The sequence below is a fragment of the Sorex fumeus genome, unplaced genomic scaffold, assembly GCF_029834395.1.
Source record: "Sorex fumeus unplaced genomic scaffold, SorFum_2.1 ptg000036l, whole genome shotgun sequence".
In the NCBI taxonomy this organism is placed as follows: domain Eukaryota; kingdom Metazoa; phylum Chordata; class Mammalia; order Eulipotyphla; family Soricidae; genus Sorex; species Sorex fumeus.
The window spans coordinates 1821535-1839969 of NW_026606093.1; the positions used below are offsets into that span (position 1 = coordinate 1821535).

The 18435-nt window shown below is 40.3% G+C and overlaps 2 pseudogenes; one reads left to right on the plus strand and one right to left on the minus strand.

Annotated features, from left to right (window-relative positions):
• The first annotated feature begins 211 nt into the window (after window positions 1–211).
• Window positions 212–3468, plus strand: LOC130027111 (kinesin-1 heavy chain-like; annotated as a pseudogene).
• Window positions 3469–12386: 8918 nt separating this feature from the next.
• Window positions 12387–13197, minus strand: LOC130027112 (olfactory receptor 8S1-like; annotated as a pseudogene).
• Window positions 13198–18435: the final 5238 nt, after the last annotated feature.

The window sequence follows — 18435 nt, forward strand, 5'->3', positions numbered from 1 at the left end:
AGGTGGGCCAATCTCTGTGGTGTGAAATGATATCTCATTATTGTTTTGATCTGCATCTCCCTGATGATTAATGATATAGAGCATTTTCTCATGTGCCTTTTAGCCATTCGGATTTCTTCTTTGAGAAAGTTTCTGTTCATTTCGTAACATTCAGTTACCCTATTTGGAACTGGTTTGTACTCTGTTGTTTAGGAAAATAGGTTTATGAGAAATGTGTGATAAACCTCAAGAGCAAGTATATAATGACTGTGCAAAGAAGATTGGTAAAGATGTACTTGAGGGTCATGGTGTTTCACTAATAAAAATTTTTAAAAAAGATGTACTTGAGGGATACAACGGAACAATATTTGCTTATGGGCAAAAATCCTCAGGGAAGACACACACAATGGAGAGTAAACTTCATGATCCAGAGGGCATGGGGATTCTTCCAAGAATAGTGAAATATATTCTTAACTACATTTACTCCGGGGATGAAAACTTGGAATTTCATATTAAGGTTTCATATTTTGAAATTTATTTGGATAAAATAAGGGACCTATTAGGTGTTTCAAAGACCAACCTTTCAGTTCATGAAGATAAAAATCGAGTTCCATACATAAAGGGCTGTACAGAGCATTTTGTATGTAGTCCAGATGAAGTTCTGGATACCATTGATGAAGGGAAGTCCAACAGACACGTAGCAGTGACAAATATGAATGAGAACAGTTCTAGGATTCACAGTATATGTTAAACAAGAGAACACGCAAGCGGAACAAAAGTTGAGTGGAAAACTTTATCTCGTTGATTTAGCTGGTAGTGAAAAGGTTAGTAAAACTGGAGCGGAGGGTGCAGTGCTGGATGAAGCCAAGAATATCAAGAAGTTGCTCTCTGCTCTTGGGAATGTTATTTCTGCTTTGGCTGAGGGCAGTACATATGTCCCATCTAGAGATAGCAAAATGACAAGAATCCTTCAAGATTCACTAGGTGGGAACTGTAGAACTACTATTGTAATTTGCTTCTTTCCATCATCGTACAGTGAATCTGAAGCAAAATCTACACTGCTTTTTGACCAAAGAGCCAAAACAATCAAGAACACAGTTTGTGTCAATGTAGAGTTAACTGCAGAACAATGGGAAAAGAAGTATGAAAGAGAAAAAGTGAATAATAAGACCCTGCTGACATGCTGAGGGAGAAGGCAGCTCAAATAGAGGGGGAGCACTAAGTAAAGGGTGTTGGGAGGACCCTCCCAGGATGAGAGATGCATGCTGAAATTAGACTATTGACCAAACATGATAGCCACTCAATGCCTCTTTTGCAAACCACAGCACCCAAAAGGAGAGAGAGAACAAAAGGGAATGCCCTACCACAGGGGTGGGGTGGGATGGGGGGTGAGGTGGGTGAGAGGGATGCTGGGAGTATTGGAGGTGGGCAGTGGGCACCAGATGGCAGTCCACCAGATGGGGACTCAATCATTGTATGGCTGAAACCCAAACGCAAAGATCTGTGAGTCTACAACTGTACCTCATGGTGTTTCACTAATAAAAATTTTTTAAAAATCAATAAATGATAAAAAAAGATAAAGACCCTGCGGAATACCATATAGTGGCGTGAAAATGGGCTCAACCGATGGTGTAATGGAGAGGCAGTGCCTATTGATGAACAGTTTGACAAAGAGAAAGCAAACTTGGAAATTTTTACACCAGATAAGGAGATTCCTATTATCAGTGATGAACCAGCAGCCCCAGTTGGAGTCACTAGGAACTTCACTGATGCTGAAAGAAGAAAGTGTGAAGAAGAGATTGCTAGATTGTACAAACAACTCGATGACAAAGATGAAGAAATTAATCAACAGTTGGTAGAGAAACTGAAGACACAGATACTGGATCAGGAAAAGCTTCTGGCCCACAAGGCTTGATCAAGATAATATGCAAGCTGAGCTGAATTGCCTTCAGGCAGAAAATGATGTCTCTCAAGAAGAAGTAAAAGAAGTTTTACAAGCTTTAGAGGAGCTTGCTGTCAATCATGATCAGAAATCTCAGGACGTGGAAGACAAAACCAAGGAATATGAATTGCTTAGTGATGAATTAAATCGGAAATCGGCAACTTTAGCAAGAAGCTAAACTTCAGAAACTTAAGGAAATGACCAACCACACACACACACAAAAAAGCAACTGCAATGATCTTTACTAAAGACCTTGCAGAAATCGGAATTGCTGTAGGAAATAATGATATAAAGCAGCCTGAGGGAATTGGCATGAGAGATGAAGAGTTCACTGTTGTAAGACTACATTAGCAAAATGAAATCAGAAGTAAAAGCAATGGTAAAACTCTATAAGCATTTAGAAGGCACATAGACCAAGAGCAATAAAAAAAATGGAGGAAAATGAAAAGGAGTTAGCGGCATGCCAGCTTCGCATCTCCCAACATGAAGAAAAATCAAATCAGTGACTGAATACCTTCAGAACGTGGAGCAAAAGAAAAGACAGCTGGAGGAATCTGTTGATTCTCTTAGTGAGGAGCTAGTCCAGCTTCGAGCACAAGAGAAGGTTCACGAAATGGAAAAGGGGCACCAAAATGAAGTTCAGACTGCGAATGAAGTTGAGCAAGCTGCTGAACAGCAGTCCAAAGCCACAGAGAAACTCATCAGAAACAAATTAGTAGCTTGAGAGATGAAGCCGAGGCAAAAGAAAAGGTTGTTACTGATCCTCAAGGCCAAAACCAGAAAATGATGCTAGAACAGCAACGTCTCAGAGTAGAACATGAGATGTTGAACGGACGTTGAAACTACATGAATTTACAATTTTGCAAGACACACAGAAACAAGCAAGACAAGACTTGAAGGGTTTAGAAGAGACAGTGGCAAAAGAACTTCAGACTTGACACAACTCTTTGTTCAGGTCCTGGCCACTGGACTTAAAAAGAGTGCTGAGGTGGATTCCGATGACACTGGAGGCATCGCTGCCCAAAAGTAGAAAAATCTACTTTCTTGAAAAGTAATCTTGAACAACTCACTAAAGCGCACAAGCAGTTGGTACGTGAGAATGCAGATCTTCACTGTGAACTTCCTAAGCTGGAAAAGCGACTGAGAGCCACAGCAGAAAGAGTGAAAGCTTTGGAATCAGCACTGAAAGAAGCCAAAGAAAATGCATCTCGTGATCACAAATGCTATCAGCAAGTGGTAGATGGTATGAAGGAAGCAGTGAGGTCAAAGAACATGTCCATGAAGAGGACATTCTGCTCAGATTGCTAAACCTATTTGTCCTGGGCACATCCCGCTGCTTCTCCTGCTCACCCAAGCGCAGTTTGTGGAGGAAGTGCGTTTGTTCAGAACAGCCAGCCAGTGGCAGTGAGAGGTGGAGGAGGCAAACAAGAGTAGGCTTCATGCGTCACCCATAGGTGTTGGAAGCGATTGAAGTATGAAGAGGACATGATACCATTCAATGACTATAACCTCTGCCCCCTTGGGAACTGTAGAATTAATGACTTTTTCACTGTCACTGTCCTCCCGTTGTTCATCGATTTGCTCGAGCGGGCCCAAGTAACGTCTCCATTGGAGACTTTGTTGTTACTGTGTCTGGCATATCGAATACTCTCGGTAGCTTGCCGGGCACTCTGAGAGGGGCGGAGGAATCGAACTCGGGTCGGCCTTGTTGGCTGCGTGCAAGGCAAATGCCCTAATCGTCCCGGGCCTGTACAGCTGTTTCCTACCCACTCTTCTCGTAAACTCCACTGCTTCCCAACGCTAGAGTGCAATTGTATTATCTTAGGAGGGAAAATGACAGTTTACAACTGTGGTCCTATTTATTATACAGTTTGTCTTTCATGTCTTAAATTTAGTCTTCACTGTGCCAAGCTTACTGTATCATATAGGACTGTGCTTTTTAGTATTTGTTTTTGTGTGTGTTTATTTTAATCTTCAGTTTAAATTACCTAGCTGCTACTGCTTATTTTCCTTTTCTTATTAAAATGTCTTACTTATTTTAGGAAAAATGAAGCATTTAGATTATGTATTTCAAATTTACAGCTTAGAATGGTCTGGAGCGATAGCACAGCGGGAAGGGCGTTTGCCTTGCATGCCGACCCAGGTTAGATTCCTCCGTCCCTCTCGAGAGCCTGGCAAGCTACCGAGAGTATCTCCCCCACATGGCAGAGCCACTCATGTAGCTTGTAGGGTGCTTGTCCTGCAGGTGGTCCTCTTGTTTTTTTCCCTCAGTATCCTATACGGTCCCCGAGCACTGCCAGGAGTATTTCCTGAGTGTATATCCAGGAATAAACCCTGAGCATCAACGGATTTACCGCCCCCCAATAAATGAATAAATACATCATATCTATTACTTACTAACATTGATATGGTTTGTTGTAAATCTAAAGCTTTCAGTTGCTTTAGCAGATTCTTCAAAATTTTTCTTCAAATAGTTATTGCACATCTGCAGTTGAATTATTAGCAAGTATTTAGTTTATTGTTGCCCCTTTAGTTTGTTCAGTTGCTTTAGCAGATTCTTAAAATTTTTTCTTCAAATAGTTCTTACACATCTTCAATTAAATTATTAGCAAGTATTTAGTTTGTTGTTTCCCCTTTAGTTTGTCCTATGATTGTATTTAAAGATATAAAATCTATTTATTTATATTCATTAATTAATATAATTAATTATAGATTAATAAATTTTATGTAAGCACTCTATAAATTCTGTTATGTATAAGTTGTCACTTTAAATTTCTCAGGTTTTCCAGATAATCAATAATATTCTTTGCAATGTTCCAAATATTACTCTTTTAGTTCTGTTCTTATTTTTCTCTTGTAATATTGCATTTGTTAACATCCTCAAGAGTATTTTTGCATGTTTTATTATATGTTTATTCATTATATAATGGTTATAAAGAACACCTTTTGGGGGCTGGAGCAGTAGCACAGTGGGTAGGGCGTTTGCCTTGCAAGCGGCCAACCCGGGTTCGATTCCCAGCATCCTACATGGTCTCCTGAGCACCGCCAGGAGTAATTCTTGAGTACAGAACCAGGAGTGACCCCTGTGCATCGCCGGGTGAGACCCCCCCCAAAAAAAAACCAAGAAAAAAAAAAGAACACCTTTTCCTGAATCATAGAAATATTCAGTGTTATCCTGCTAGGCATGAGAGCTATGAGACTAACCAAATACACAAATAAAGATATATTTATGTATATCACTATCACTATCACTATCACCCCGTTTTTCATCGATTCACTTGAGTGGGCCCAGTAACGTCTCCATTTGTCCCTGTCATGTGCTAGTATAGCCCGATGACATATTGGGGGCTCCTTCAGGGTCAGGGGAATGAGGACCATTCATTGTTACTGTTTTTAACATATCGAGTACGCCACGGTTAGCTTGTCAGCCTCTGATGTGGGGGCGAGATACTCTTGGTAGCTTGCCGAACTCTCCGAGACGGATGAAAGCTTTTGGGGCAGCCTCTAATCACCTTTACAGGTGTTTCTAGTCAGGCATATAGGTGGGTCTGATATTCTCAGTAGCCTGCCAGGTTCTCTGAGAGTGAGAACTAGATAATAAGAGGTCACGGGGCCGCAAATTTATATAAATTTATTTATATATACATCTATTTATATTGACATTAAATATTTTATATTTATTATAGAAAGTCTATAATGTAAAATCACACTTTAAAATTTAAATCATGTTAGGTTATAAGAGAGGCTTGTGAGGCCCAGCTGGGAATGTTGACTGGAGCATCGAACCATCAGGCTCACACCACCAGTTCAATTGTTGGGAGTGATGTATTCTATATGCCAAACACAGTAACAAGTGTCACAATGGAGACATTACTGGGCCTGCTTGAGCAAGTCGATGAACAACAGGAGGACAGTGACAGTGACAGTGATCCTGGGCCTCAAGCACCAGTGGAGAGGCTCCTTCCTATGCAAAAGGAAAAGCACACAAATGACCAACACACATATGAAAAGATGTTTAGCATCACTAATAATTAGGGAAATGCAAGTAAAAATTGCAATAAGATGCCGCCTCACACCCATTAAAATTACTTCTAACAAAACCTCCGGAAAAAAAAGTGTTGGCAAGATATAGAATAATTGAGATCTATTGAGGTCTATTGGGCTGGAGCGATAGCACAGTGGGTAGGGCATTTGCCTTGCATGCAGCCAACATGGCCGACCCAAGTTCGATTCCTTCGCCCCTTTCGGAGAGCCCGGCAAGCTACTGAGAGTATTTCGCCCGCACGGCAAAGCCTGGGAAGCTCCCCGTGACGTATTCGATATGCCAAACACAGTAACAAGTGTCACAGTGGAGACGTTACTGGGCCCGCTCGAGCAAATCGATGAACAACTGGAGGACCGTGACCGTGACCGTGATTGAGGTCTATTGAGATCTATTGTTGAAAATGTAATATAATATGGGCACTGTGTAAAAGCAGTATAGTAATTCCATTAAAAAGAGAATCACCATGCAATACAGAAATTCCATTTCTAAGTGTATATAAAAAATAAATACATAAAGATATGTAAGATTTTCAAGGCAACAATGACATATCATTTCACACTAAGCAGAATGGCATATATCAAAAGACTAGAAAAAACACATGTATTGGCAGTAATGTAGCAAAAAGAGCAGCTCTCATTCACCACTGGTGGGAATGTTGTCTAGTTGAACCCCTGTGGAAGACAGTATGAAGGTTTCTCCAAAAAGTATGGATAGAGCTTCCATAGCCCACTGACTCCACTCCTTAGTATCTACTCACCAGACACACAAGCATTCATTTACTATGCAACTGTTAGAAAAAGTGAAGACATGAAATTTGCATATAAGTGGATCAATGTGGAGAGTATCATGCTGAGTGAAATGAGTCAGAAAGAGAGGGACAGACATAAAGTTACTGCACTCATCTGTGGAATATAAAGTAACATAATAGGAGACTAACACCTAAGGACAGTTAAAATAAAGGTCAGGACGATTGCCCCACTGGTTGATAGAAGATCTCATGCGCTAGGGAAAAAGGTAGCTGGGATGGAGAGAGGAGCACTAAAAAATGATGGTTGGAAGGATCACTCAGGATAGTAGGTGCATGTTAAAGTAGACTATGGACCAAGCATGATGGCTGTATTGCAAACCACAACACCCAAAAGAACAGAGAGAGTAAGAGGGATTGTGCCTGCCACAGAGGCAGGAGATGGGAAGGGGTGGCGGGGGTGGGGGGGAGGGAAACTGGGAACATTGGGGGTGGGGAATGGGCACTGGTGGAGGGATGGGTACTTGAACATTGTTTGACTGAAACAGTCATGAAAGCCTGTAAGTCTGTAATTGTATCTTACGATGATTCATTAAATTTAAAAAAAAAGGTACAAGCACACCTCCTTTCATTGCGGCACTTGGTACAATGACAGAATGACAGATGAGTGGATGTAATGGATGTAATATATATTTATATTTATATATTTACTCATCACGATCATGGTCCTCCTGTTATTCATTGATTTGTTCGAGCGGGCCCAGTAACATCTCCATCGTGAGACTTGTTGTTACTGTGTTTGGCATATTGAATACGTCTCGGGTAGCTTGCCAGGCTTTCCATATGGGCAAGATACTCTCAGTAGCTTGCTGGGTTCTCCGAGAGGGGTGGAGGAATCGAACCCGGCTCGATTGGGCTGGCTGTGCACAAGGCAAACGCCCTACCGCTGTACTATCGCTCTAGACCATATTTACTCATATAGTATTAATATGTGAATGCATAATGTATGAACTTGGATGGACTGGAAGATACCGTGTTAAATGGAGTAAGTCAGGAGAAGGACAAATACTGGATATTCTTGCTCATTTGTCCTATATATAATAATATCATAGGTCAAGGTGAGCTATCAAAGGTGAGTAAACCCTTGGTTCTAGAATACAGAGATGAAAAGGACAGGGAAGGAGAGAAATCAAAGTGGCAATAAGAAGAGGCATTCTGGAGATAACACTGGGGCAAGGATCAGGGACCTTGGACACATCAGTGGTACAAAGGCTGTGTATTTGCATTTATCCAAACCACTCCAGTATGACTTTAAGTATATGGGACCCAAGCAAGAACAGTTATGCTTTAAAATGTGCCTGTTAAAGAGATGAGCTGGGGTGGTGGGTGGATAAGGAGAGAACCTAGGAGCACTGACAGATGGAAGCTGGAGACATTGGCAGAGGGATGTTGACACTCGTGGTTAGATTGGAGTTTGGATATTGTTCGTCGATTGCCTCGAGCAGGCACCAGTGACATCTCCTTTGTCCTAGCCTTGAGATTTAAAAAAGTGCCATATTCAAGGCTGTCCTAGGTTTAGGAGAATGAGACCCATCTTTGTTACTGGTATTTGGCATATTGGGTACACCACGGGGAGTTTGCCAGACTCTGCCGTGTGGGCAGGCTACATTTGGTAGCCTGCCAGGTTGTCCAAAGTAAGAATGAGATAATAAGATGTCATTCCGGGATCTGGGTTTTATAGTCTCTGTGATGGGATTACACGGCGCTGGGGGCCAGTTGGTGGGTGTGACCCCTGCCTACTGGAGGATGGAGGATCTGGGTGGAGGATGCTCAGCCCCGATGTGAGCAGACTTGGAGATCTCAGCCCTGGGACCCGCATGCTTTTGATTTGGATATTGTATGCCTGAAATTCTACTGTTGACAGCTTTGTAAATCACAATGCCTACATAGTTTTTTTTTAAAAATGTAATGCTTTGCAAAAGTAATAACTATAACACTCATGTTTTAGTTCAAAACAAATATAGATTTTATATGACTTGCAACAACAACAAAAATTGTCTCCAGACATTCTTAAATTCCCCTAAAGGGAATAGTTATTCTCCATTTGAGCATCCCTACCCTAGAGAAACAGCTAAAAGAAACCCCCAAACTTTAAAAACAAATTAGACAATAGAAAAAAAAAGATGAAACAATGGAAAATACTTACCTTATGCCAAAGGGGTGGTGAAAGAGAAAAACAATCCTCTATGTATACTAAAATGTTGTAGTTTAAGTGAGTGAATCTCCTTTGCTTTGCACACCAAAAAAGGCAGAAAATTTTAAATTATCTGTAGCACTATCTGGAAAGAATGTAGGGGAAATAACATCCTCTAAGTAGATAATGCTAATTATTTTATACAATATATGAACTCTCCACAAAGCAATCTGTCTGTCTGTCTGTCCTCCGTTGTTCATCGATTTTCTTGAGCGGGCCTTGCACGCAGCCAACATGGCCGACCCGAGTTCGATTCCTCCACCCCTCTCGGACAAAGCAATCTTGCTACATATATTTAAACTAAAATTTACATCCTTTTTAATTTTAAAGACCTGTTTCTGAGAATAACCCACATGTAAATGAAAACATACAAAACTAAGGTTTTATAGATCAGAGTGTTTATTGAAAAACACTATCATGTCAAATATCTTGAAATTAAAAGCAGTTCTCCTTTAAGACACATAGGTGCATAAAGAGTATTTTCATGAAGTATTAGGCTATGGTTTAGAAGAACAAATTTAAACTAATAGTTTTTTAGAAAATAATGAGCAAATTAAAGAAAACTATAGGATCTACATTAATATGCCTATAACATTGTTGATTAAGAGGTTCATAGTTAAGTTAAATTTTAAAAGAACACATATGTGCAAATATATATATATGTGATTGTTCACATATGTATAGACATATGTATTATTATATATGTGTGGCAAAAGTTAAGAAAGAAAAATATATTTAATTATTTTATGTTCCTGAAAAGGAAGGATATGTGGCCAAAGGAAGCAGAACATAAATGGAGGGAAAAGGAAGTAAAATAAATAATAAAAGATGGCTAATATGAAGCACTAAACATAAAAGAATCTCATTTTTATTCTCATAAACTTAAATATATATTTTTTCTTAATAAGAATTTAAAGGTTTTATAAAAAATGTAATGTCCTCACTTTATTCCTCTGTGTTGAGCAAACTTAAATTGTTTTCCATAGACTGCCTCCAGATCTTTGACATAAAAATAATGAATTATTCTTATTTTAAATGTGACTTTCTTTGCACTTTTCTGACTCTTACTTTTACTCCAACATCATAGAAATATTGAAATATGGAGTTGTACTGGAAGGGATCGGTCATGGTCCTCCTGTTGTTCATTGATTTGCTCCAGAGGGCCCAGTAACGTCTCCATCATGAGACTTGTTGTTACTGTGTTTGGCATATCGAATACATCACAGGGAGCTTGCCAGGCTTTGCCATGTGGTCAAGATACTCTTGGTAGCTTGCCAGGCTCTCCGAGAAGGGAGGAGGAATCGAACCCAGCTTGGCCGGGCTGGCTGCATGAAAGGCAAACGCCCTACCTCTGTGCTATTGCTTCAGCCCTGAGAAAAGCTGTGTGTTCTTTATATTGAGGAAGGAAGAATGTGGGTTAGGAAAGCATAGTGCCAGTAGTTCTGAGTGGTCTGGTGTTGTGGTACTCTAAAATTCACTTAAGGAAAAAAAAAGAAGTACCATGAGATAGAGCATTACAAAGCTGTTCATGATTGGTCTTTTTTAATTTAGAAAATATAATTTGAATAATTTGGATTTAGATTTTACTAAAGATAGGATGGTTTGCAGAGGACAATAGACTCCAGAGTTTTTTTGAATGTAGACTTTGGATTCACACTGATTTGTTTGAAATCTAAGTTCTCTGTACTTTTAGGCAGACCTTATAGTTCTGGGTAATTTATTTGCTAAACAGAAATGATACTACTTAATGCACATAGATTGTTGAGAAAATTAAAAAGAATTTTCTTGGGGTATAAATACTTAAGTATATTTACTAAATTTTTGCCATTGTTAATTTGCTTGTTAAAATTTTTTTATCAAGGAACCATTGTGAGCAGTGTATCTTTAGAAATCTCAGTAAGCAACTGGGGACCTTATCAGTCTAATAATATTAGAAAACTGGTGAGAAAACTGGGTCTTTTGGTCAGTCACACCACTTTGTGGTGAGGTGAAACAAGGAAAGTCTCACAGGCCTACATAAAATAGGAAAATGTTAATTTCCCTAAGCAAGAGTGGTGTGTCAAAATCAGAAAACAACTGAAATGCTCAAGAACAGATGACTGGATAAAGAAACTATGGTACTTATACACAATGGAATAGTACTTGGCCATAAAGAAAAGATGAAATTATGCAGTTTTCTACTATGTGGATAGATCTGGAGAGCATCAATCATGTTGAATGAATTAGTCAGAGGAACAGGACCAGACCTAGAATTGTCAAATGTGGGACATAAAGAGACTTCCTAGAGGAATATTAAATGTCCAAAGACAGGAGATTAAATGAAGAGAAGTGGACTTCAGAAGGAAGTTTGTCCCTAGGGAAGGCGTGAGTGTGGGATAAGTTAGAGAAGGGAAGATTAGGACAACCATGGAGGGGAAATGTGCCTGTCATAGTGGCAAGCTCGGTGGCAGGAGGGAAATTGAGCCATTGGTGGAGGAAAGTGGACACTTGTGAAGGGGTTGGTGTTAGAACATGGTATGCCTGAAATTCAAACACAAATGTCTTGTAAACTTGTAATTCACAGGGATTCAAAACAAACACACAAAAAGAGTGGTATGCAATAACTGGAGGAAGTAACTGGGTAAGGAAAGTTTAAAAACAGATATGCATATATGTGAATATGAAAACTATAATTGAGAGAATTATCTGACCGAGTTCTGTTCTAAAGAAAGCTGATCTCCGATCATTTTAAGACTTGAGCTTACTCGAAATGAGTCAGAAAGAGAGGGAGAGACATAGAAAGATTGCATTCATCTGGGGAACATAAAGTAACAAAATAGGAGACTAACACCCAAGAATGGCTAAGATTAGTACCAGGAATTTTACTCCATGGCTTGGAGGCCAGCCACACATGCTAGGGGAAAAGGGAACTCAGATAGAGAAGGGAGCACCAAATAAAGGGTGTTGGGAGGATCCTCCCAGGATGGGAGAAGCATGCTGAAAGTAGACTATAGACCAAACATGATTGTCACCCATTGCCTCTTTTGCAAACCACAACACCCAATAAAAGAGAGAGAACAGAAGGGAATGCCCTGCCACAGAGGCTGGGTGGGATGCGGGGTGATGGGGGGTGGGAGGGATACCGGGACCCGTGGTGGTGGGAAATGGGCACTGGTGGAGGGATGGGTATTTGATCATTGTATAATTGAAACCCAAGCACAAAAATTTGTAAGTCTACAACTGTAGATCATGGTGTCTCACTAAAGAAAAAATAAAAAAAAAAAGAATTGAGCTTACTGAATTCTCCTTAAATGTGTGCTAAGATATTGACACATACATATATTCTGAGAATGGGCATAGGCAGTCAAGAAATAGCCCTTTACCTTCAGACAATTTATTGCAGAGTAGTTAAGCTTCTCCATGGTCTTGTTTTTCTGGTCTACTATAGGAAAGCATTCACATATCTTAAGATTTTTCTCACAACTCCCTTCACCTCCTTGTTCTGTAAGTTGTAGAAGAGGGGGTTTTATTATGGGAGTATCACACTATATTGCAAAGGGAAGATAATCTCTAAGGGGAACCTGAGTTTTGGCAGAGACAGCTCAGAAAAACTAGAGCCATAGAACAAAATTGCAGTCATTAGGTGGGAGGAGCAAGAAGACAAGGTCTTGCTTCTACGGGAGATGGAGCTGATGTTCAGGATGGTAGAGACTATGCAAACATAGAGAAGATCAAGAACAAATATGCCAAAGAAATGTAAGACAGAGGGGCAGAGCAAAAGTATAAAGTTAACAGAGGTATTAGAGCAAGACAGAGAAAGAGAGAAGACACGTAAAAGCTGAAGGGGGGATAGTATGGTCTTCACAAAAGTCTAAATTGACAACTGGGAGGCTACTGATAAGAGCATCAACAAAGGCCAGGGCCCAGAAACCCCCCACCAGTTCAACACAAAGCTGGTTGCTCATAACCTGGCCATAGAGTAGAGGGGAGCTGATGGCAACATAATGATCATAGGGCATCACAGCCAGTAGACATGCCTCAGTGTCCCCAGTGGCAAACTCAAAGTAAGCTTGAATCAGGCAGCTCTCTACAAAGATAATTTTATTTTTAGAAAGTAGATTCTTCAGCATTTTAGGGACAGTGACAGATGAGTGACAGAGGCCCAGGAAGGACGGTTGTCCCAAAAAGAAGTACATGGGTGTGTGGAGGTGAGAATCCATCCTGATCATCAGCAACATTACCAGGTTACTCATCAAGGCCAGGAACAACACGAAGAGCAGAATGTGGGTATGAGGATCAGGAAACAGCCCTTTTGGATTATGGGATTAACTTTTGGATTAACTTTTGGATTATGGGATTAACTTTTGGATTAACTCACTGACTGTGCTGTGGTTTCCCATAGTGATAGATTTACCCTGCAAAGACAAGAAAAAAATATATTTAAAAAACTTCTCCTTTAAATTATCTCCAAATTATCTCAGTGTTTTAACCCACTTGCATCATTTCATGACTGTACTAGAAATGTTCCAATATTTCTAATCATTATACCCATCACAATAATAGCTTTTAAATTCTTGAGTATCAGCTCACAATGTTAAAAATCAAATTCCAATATATTTTGTGAGTCATTGTCTTCTGTCTCTAAAGTCTTATTCATTTTTAAGATGATTATTGATGTAAGAGCATTTTGGTATGCTTCATAGGAATAGAGAAATACCTTGATAATGCAACAGAGTAAAAAGTTAGTAGCAGAAATATGGTTACAGAGAAGAAAAAATCAATGGAATTCTGAGTACAAGTAGAGTTTTGTCTCTAGGCAAAATGAAAGATCCTTTATATATTGTAAACAGAAGGGAATTTAAAGAGAGTGAGAATTAGGATAGCTAACAGTCTAGATAGATTTTATTACTGGAATATGAGAGACTTTAAACTGATTGCTCCAAAATTATTGATGAAGTATGTGGTGACATGTATTGAGTCTCTTTTTCTCTCTGCTCATTAATGTGTCTGTCATCTATAATAGATGTATAATATCTGTATAATCTATCTAATCTATGTGTCAGACCAATATATATGTATATGTGCATATATGTACACATATGTGTATAAATACATATGTGTATGTGTGTGTGTGTGTTTTCAACGAGATGGTAATGAGGGACTTTGATGAAGAACACAAGACCCAGGTACATCAAGTGAAAGGCGAATTTACTAAACAAATGCATTAAGATCTACTGGGGATGTATTTGTCCATTTGAGAGTTGGGTATTAACTTGAACATGCAGGCTACTTTAGCATATGTGTATAAAAAACAGATATTTACCTTTAAGTGGAATTTCTTTCTTTTTCAATCATATGTAGAAATAAATAAGGAAGTAAGCAAACGTATAAAGTGAATGAAAACAGAAATAAGACTTCAAGAAGTTAAATGAGGAAGACATTCAAAATTTAGACATTCAAAAGCTGTAAAGATTAAAGTTGGAATGATGAATGTATGAAACTATCATTAATAGTGTTGTAACACAGTACTTTAATAAAATGTCTGAAAAATAAAGCAATAATAAATAAGTAATGTGTATAACCATTGTAGACTACAACTGCCATGTGCAAGTTGTAAATTTTGAAGATACTGGTTTTATAGAGTGGTTTTCAAATTTAGATTTTTGTGGGTATGCAGTATTGATGATAACAAGTTGTAGTTGTTATTGTGGGAGTTTGTGGCTAAAATGGAGTGAAGAAGAGTCAGTCTCAGAAAATATCTTAGAAGATAAAATTTAGGATACTAAATAAGCATAACAGATTATTGTGCATGTGTTTGATATTCCATTTGTTTTTAATGGAGACAAAACAAACAAAAACAAACACTGTCCTCCCATTGTTCATCGATTTGCTCGAGCAGACCCAGTAACGTCTCCATTGTGAGACTTCTTTTTACTGTGTTTGGCATATTGAGCAGAATAAAGATGTGTTATATTGAAAATAAGTAAATCACTTAAATCACTTAATCCCCGTTATTCATCGATTTACTCGAGCGGGTGCCAGTAACGTCTCCATTCATCCCGGTTGCGTGCTAGTGTAGCCCAATGGTATCTGTTCGTTCTAGGAACATACAGAGCCTCAAACCGATCATTCAGGGTCTTGACGAAGAAGTCTGACCAACTTGTAGGTGGGCGTCCACGTGATCTTTTGATGTCCCGTGGAATCCAATCAGTAATGGCTCTAGTCCAGCGGTTGTCTGTAAACCTCATTACGTGTCCAGCCCATCTGATTTTTGATGTCTTGGCAAATGAGACAGCGTCCCTGATTCTTGAGCGTTGACGAAGATCAGAACTCTGGATTCTATCCCTCATTTGAGTGAATCGTGATATTCCAAGCATAGCTCTTTCGATTCCTCTTTGAGAGACCCGAATAGCGTTCTCATCCTGTTTTCGTAGGGTCCAGGTCTCTGAGGCATATGTTAATGCAGGAAGAACAGTGGAATCAAAGAGATGTGCTCGTAGCTGGAGGTTCTTTGTCCTTTTAGTTATTTCTTCAACGCTCTTGAAGGCATTCCAAGCCGCTCTCTTCCTCCTGCGCAACTCAGGTGCCAGGTCATTTATCATGTTGATTTCTCGACCTAGGTATATATAACTGTTGCATTCGGAGATGGTGGTTCCGTTGAGAGCAAATGGAGCGTCAGGAACAAGGCTGTTTCTCATAAACATTGTCTTCGTAAGATTCAGCTGTAGTCTGACCTTTCCACATTCACGGTCAAAGTCATTCAGCATTTGTGCCGCTTGGCTGATGTTTGGTGTTATTAGAACGATGTCATCAGCAAAGCAGAGGTGGTGTAGTTGCCGACCATCTATCTTCACTCCCATGCTTTCCCATTCCAGTCATCGCATGATGTTCTCGAGGGTGGCTCTGAAGAGTTTTGGTGAAATGGTATCACCTTGCTGAACCCCTCTCTTGATATGGATGATTACTTCTTTGTAGAATGGTGAGATCTTGGTAGTGAATCCGCAATAGAGCTCACGAAGGATACTGATGTATTGAGTTTGTACACCCTGATTGGCTAGGGCTTCCATAACCGCTTCCGTCTCAACAGAATCAAAGGCCTTCTTTAAATCAATGAACGTTAGACAGAGCGGCATCTTGAACTCCCGAGAAACCTCAATGAGCTTAGTAATCGTGTGGATATGGTCGATGGTATTGAATCCTTTTCGGAATCCGGCTTGTTCACATGGTTGTCCTTCATCTAGTGTTCTGCTAATCCTATTCAGGATGACTCGAGTGAACAGTTTGTAGATGACAGACAATAGGCAGATTGGGCGATAGTTGCCAATGTCGTGGATGTCTCCCTTCTTGTATAGTAGTACAGTCCTGCTGGTTTTCCATTGGGATGGAACCTTGCATTCAGACAGGTAGCGTGTGAAGAGCCGAGCCAATGTATTGATGAGTACTGATGGTAAGTTCTTCAGGTATTCAGGTCTGATCTTGTCTGGGCCAGGTGCTCTTTGTTTCTTTATCGACAAGATGGCATGTTGGATTTCGGAAGGGAGAACATTGGGAACGACCTATCCATCATGTGGTATGTGGTATGTGGGCAAGTGGACTTGGCTATTAAAGAGATCTGAGTAGAAGTCATGAATAATCTTCTCCATTGCCGTTCTGGAGGATGTGATGGATCCATCAGGACGTCGGAGGGCAGTCATCTTGGTTTTGTAGTTGGTGAAGGACAGGCAGGCATTACGAATGCTTTTCCCAGCTTCTGCCGCATCTACCAGTACTGCTGCTCTCTTGTTTTTGAGGTCATCCTTGATGACTTCTCTGCACTGCTTTGCCAGTTCAGATGTTCGCTTGTGGTTGCCTGAGGCATGTGCCAAGCCACGTTGGCGAATAAGTTCAAGAGTGTTCGAAGAAAGGCGGTTTTTTGTGGTTATCTCTCTCTTGGCATTCCTCGCACAATCATGGAGGTGCTAAATCATTCGATCGTATTCCTCATCAATGTTGTCAATGACGGCATCTTCCCATGTTGTCGCAACAGAGCCAAAAAGCTCCCAGTTGGTAGTCATTCTGGGAGTCCTCTTCTTAAACCTTGCATTCTTTTCTCCTCGTTCTGTGAGGTAGAATTTTGCATGAAGAAGAAGTAAGTACTTATAGTAAAAATGTTGGTGATAGATTATATTATTTTTAATATATGCACATTTATTTCCATCTACTTGGGAAATGGATTATGAAAATAATTGCTAAGAGTTTCATATTTCTATCATTATTTTATATTTGACTAATTGGATTCTGGTATTTATATTATTCATCACCTCTAGAGGATATGGACATAATAACTGGGAGAGTTATTATTTAATAGACTCAGAGACTATTAAACCCAGCTCCCGGAAGAGAACAGCGTAGAGTCTTCTGCCACCGGGCCTGGCTGTCCTCGCCCCAGCCCCTTGGAGGGGAGTGGGTTGAGTTTTCCTCCCCGCCCTGACCAGGGCTCCAGCAGCCGAAGACCTCCAGAACCAGCCACCACCATGCTGAGACCACTCTCCACACACATGAAGGTACCGGCAGAGGAACAAAGGCACGCGGGTCCCAGGGCCGAGATTTCCAAGCCTATTTGGATCGGGGCTGAGCATCCTCCACCCAGATCCTCCAAATTCCAGTAGGCGGGGGTCACACCCACCAACTGGCCCCCTGGTGCCATGTAATCCCATCAGCGGCCAAGACCCAGAGACTATAAAACCCAGCTCCCAGAAGCGACATCTTATCATCTCATTCCTACTTTGGTCAAACTGGCAGGCTACCGAATGTAACCTGCCCACACGGCAGAGTCTGGCAAACTCCCTATGGTGTACCCAATATGCCAAATACCAGTAACAATGAAGGGTCTCATTCTCCTAACTCTGAAAGAGCCTTGAATATAGCATTTTAAAAAAAAATCTCAGGGCTAGGACGAAGGAGACGTTACTGGGGCCTGCTTGAGGCAATCGACGAATAACTGGGAGAAAACTGAACCCAGGGTGTGGAAGGGAGGTGACCGTCATGCCTCTATAGCCTGATTTTAGGGAAGGACAAAGAAAGCCTCCTTTTGTTGCAAATTGCTACAAATATATTTCCATTAACTGCCGTAAGAAGATTCTATAAATTATGAAAAATAAAAAAGGAAATGTTAGCAGAATACATTTACTCTTAAGAGATATGGGGACAGGAAGAAAAGTCCAGGGGCTTGACTTCCACAGAAGTAGAGGTTAGGGGCTGGAGCTAGAGTATAGCAGGTGGGGCATTTGCCTTGCATGTGACTGGCCCAGGTTCAGTCCCTGGCATCTCATATGGTTGCCTGAACACCGCCAGAAGTAATTCTTGAGTGCAGGACCAGGAGTAAACCCTGAACATTGCTGGGTGTGACCCAGAAAAACACAAACAACAACAAAAAGTAGAGGTTAGAGTTCCTTTTAAAGGATTTTGTAAAGTGTCAAAGAGATTCCCTTAAAGTTAGTAAGCAAAATAAT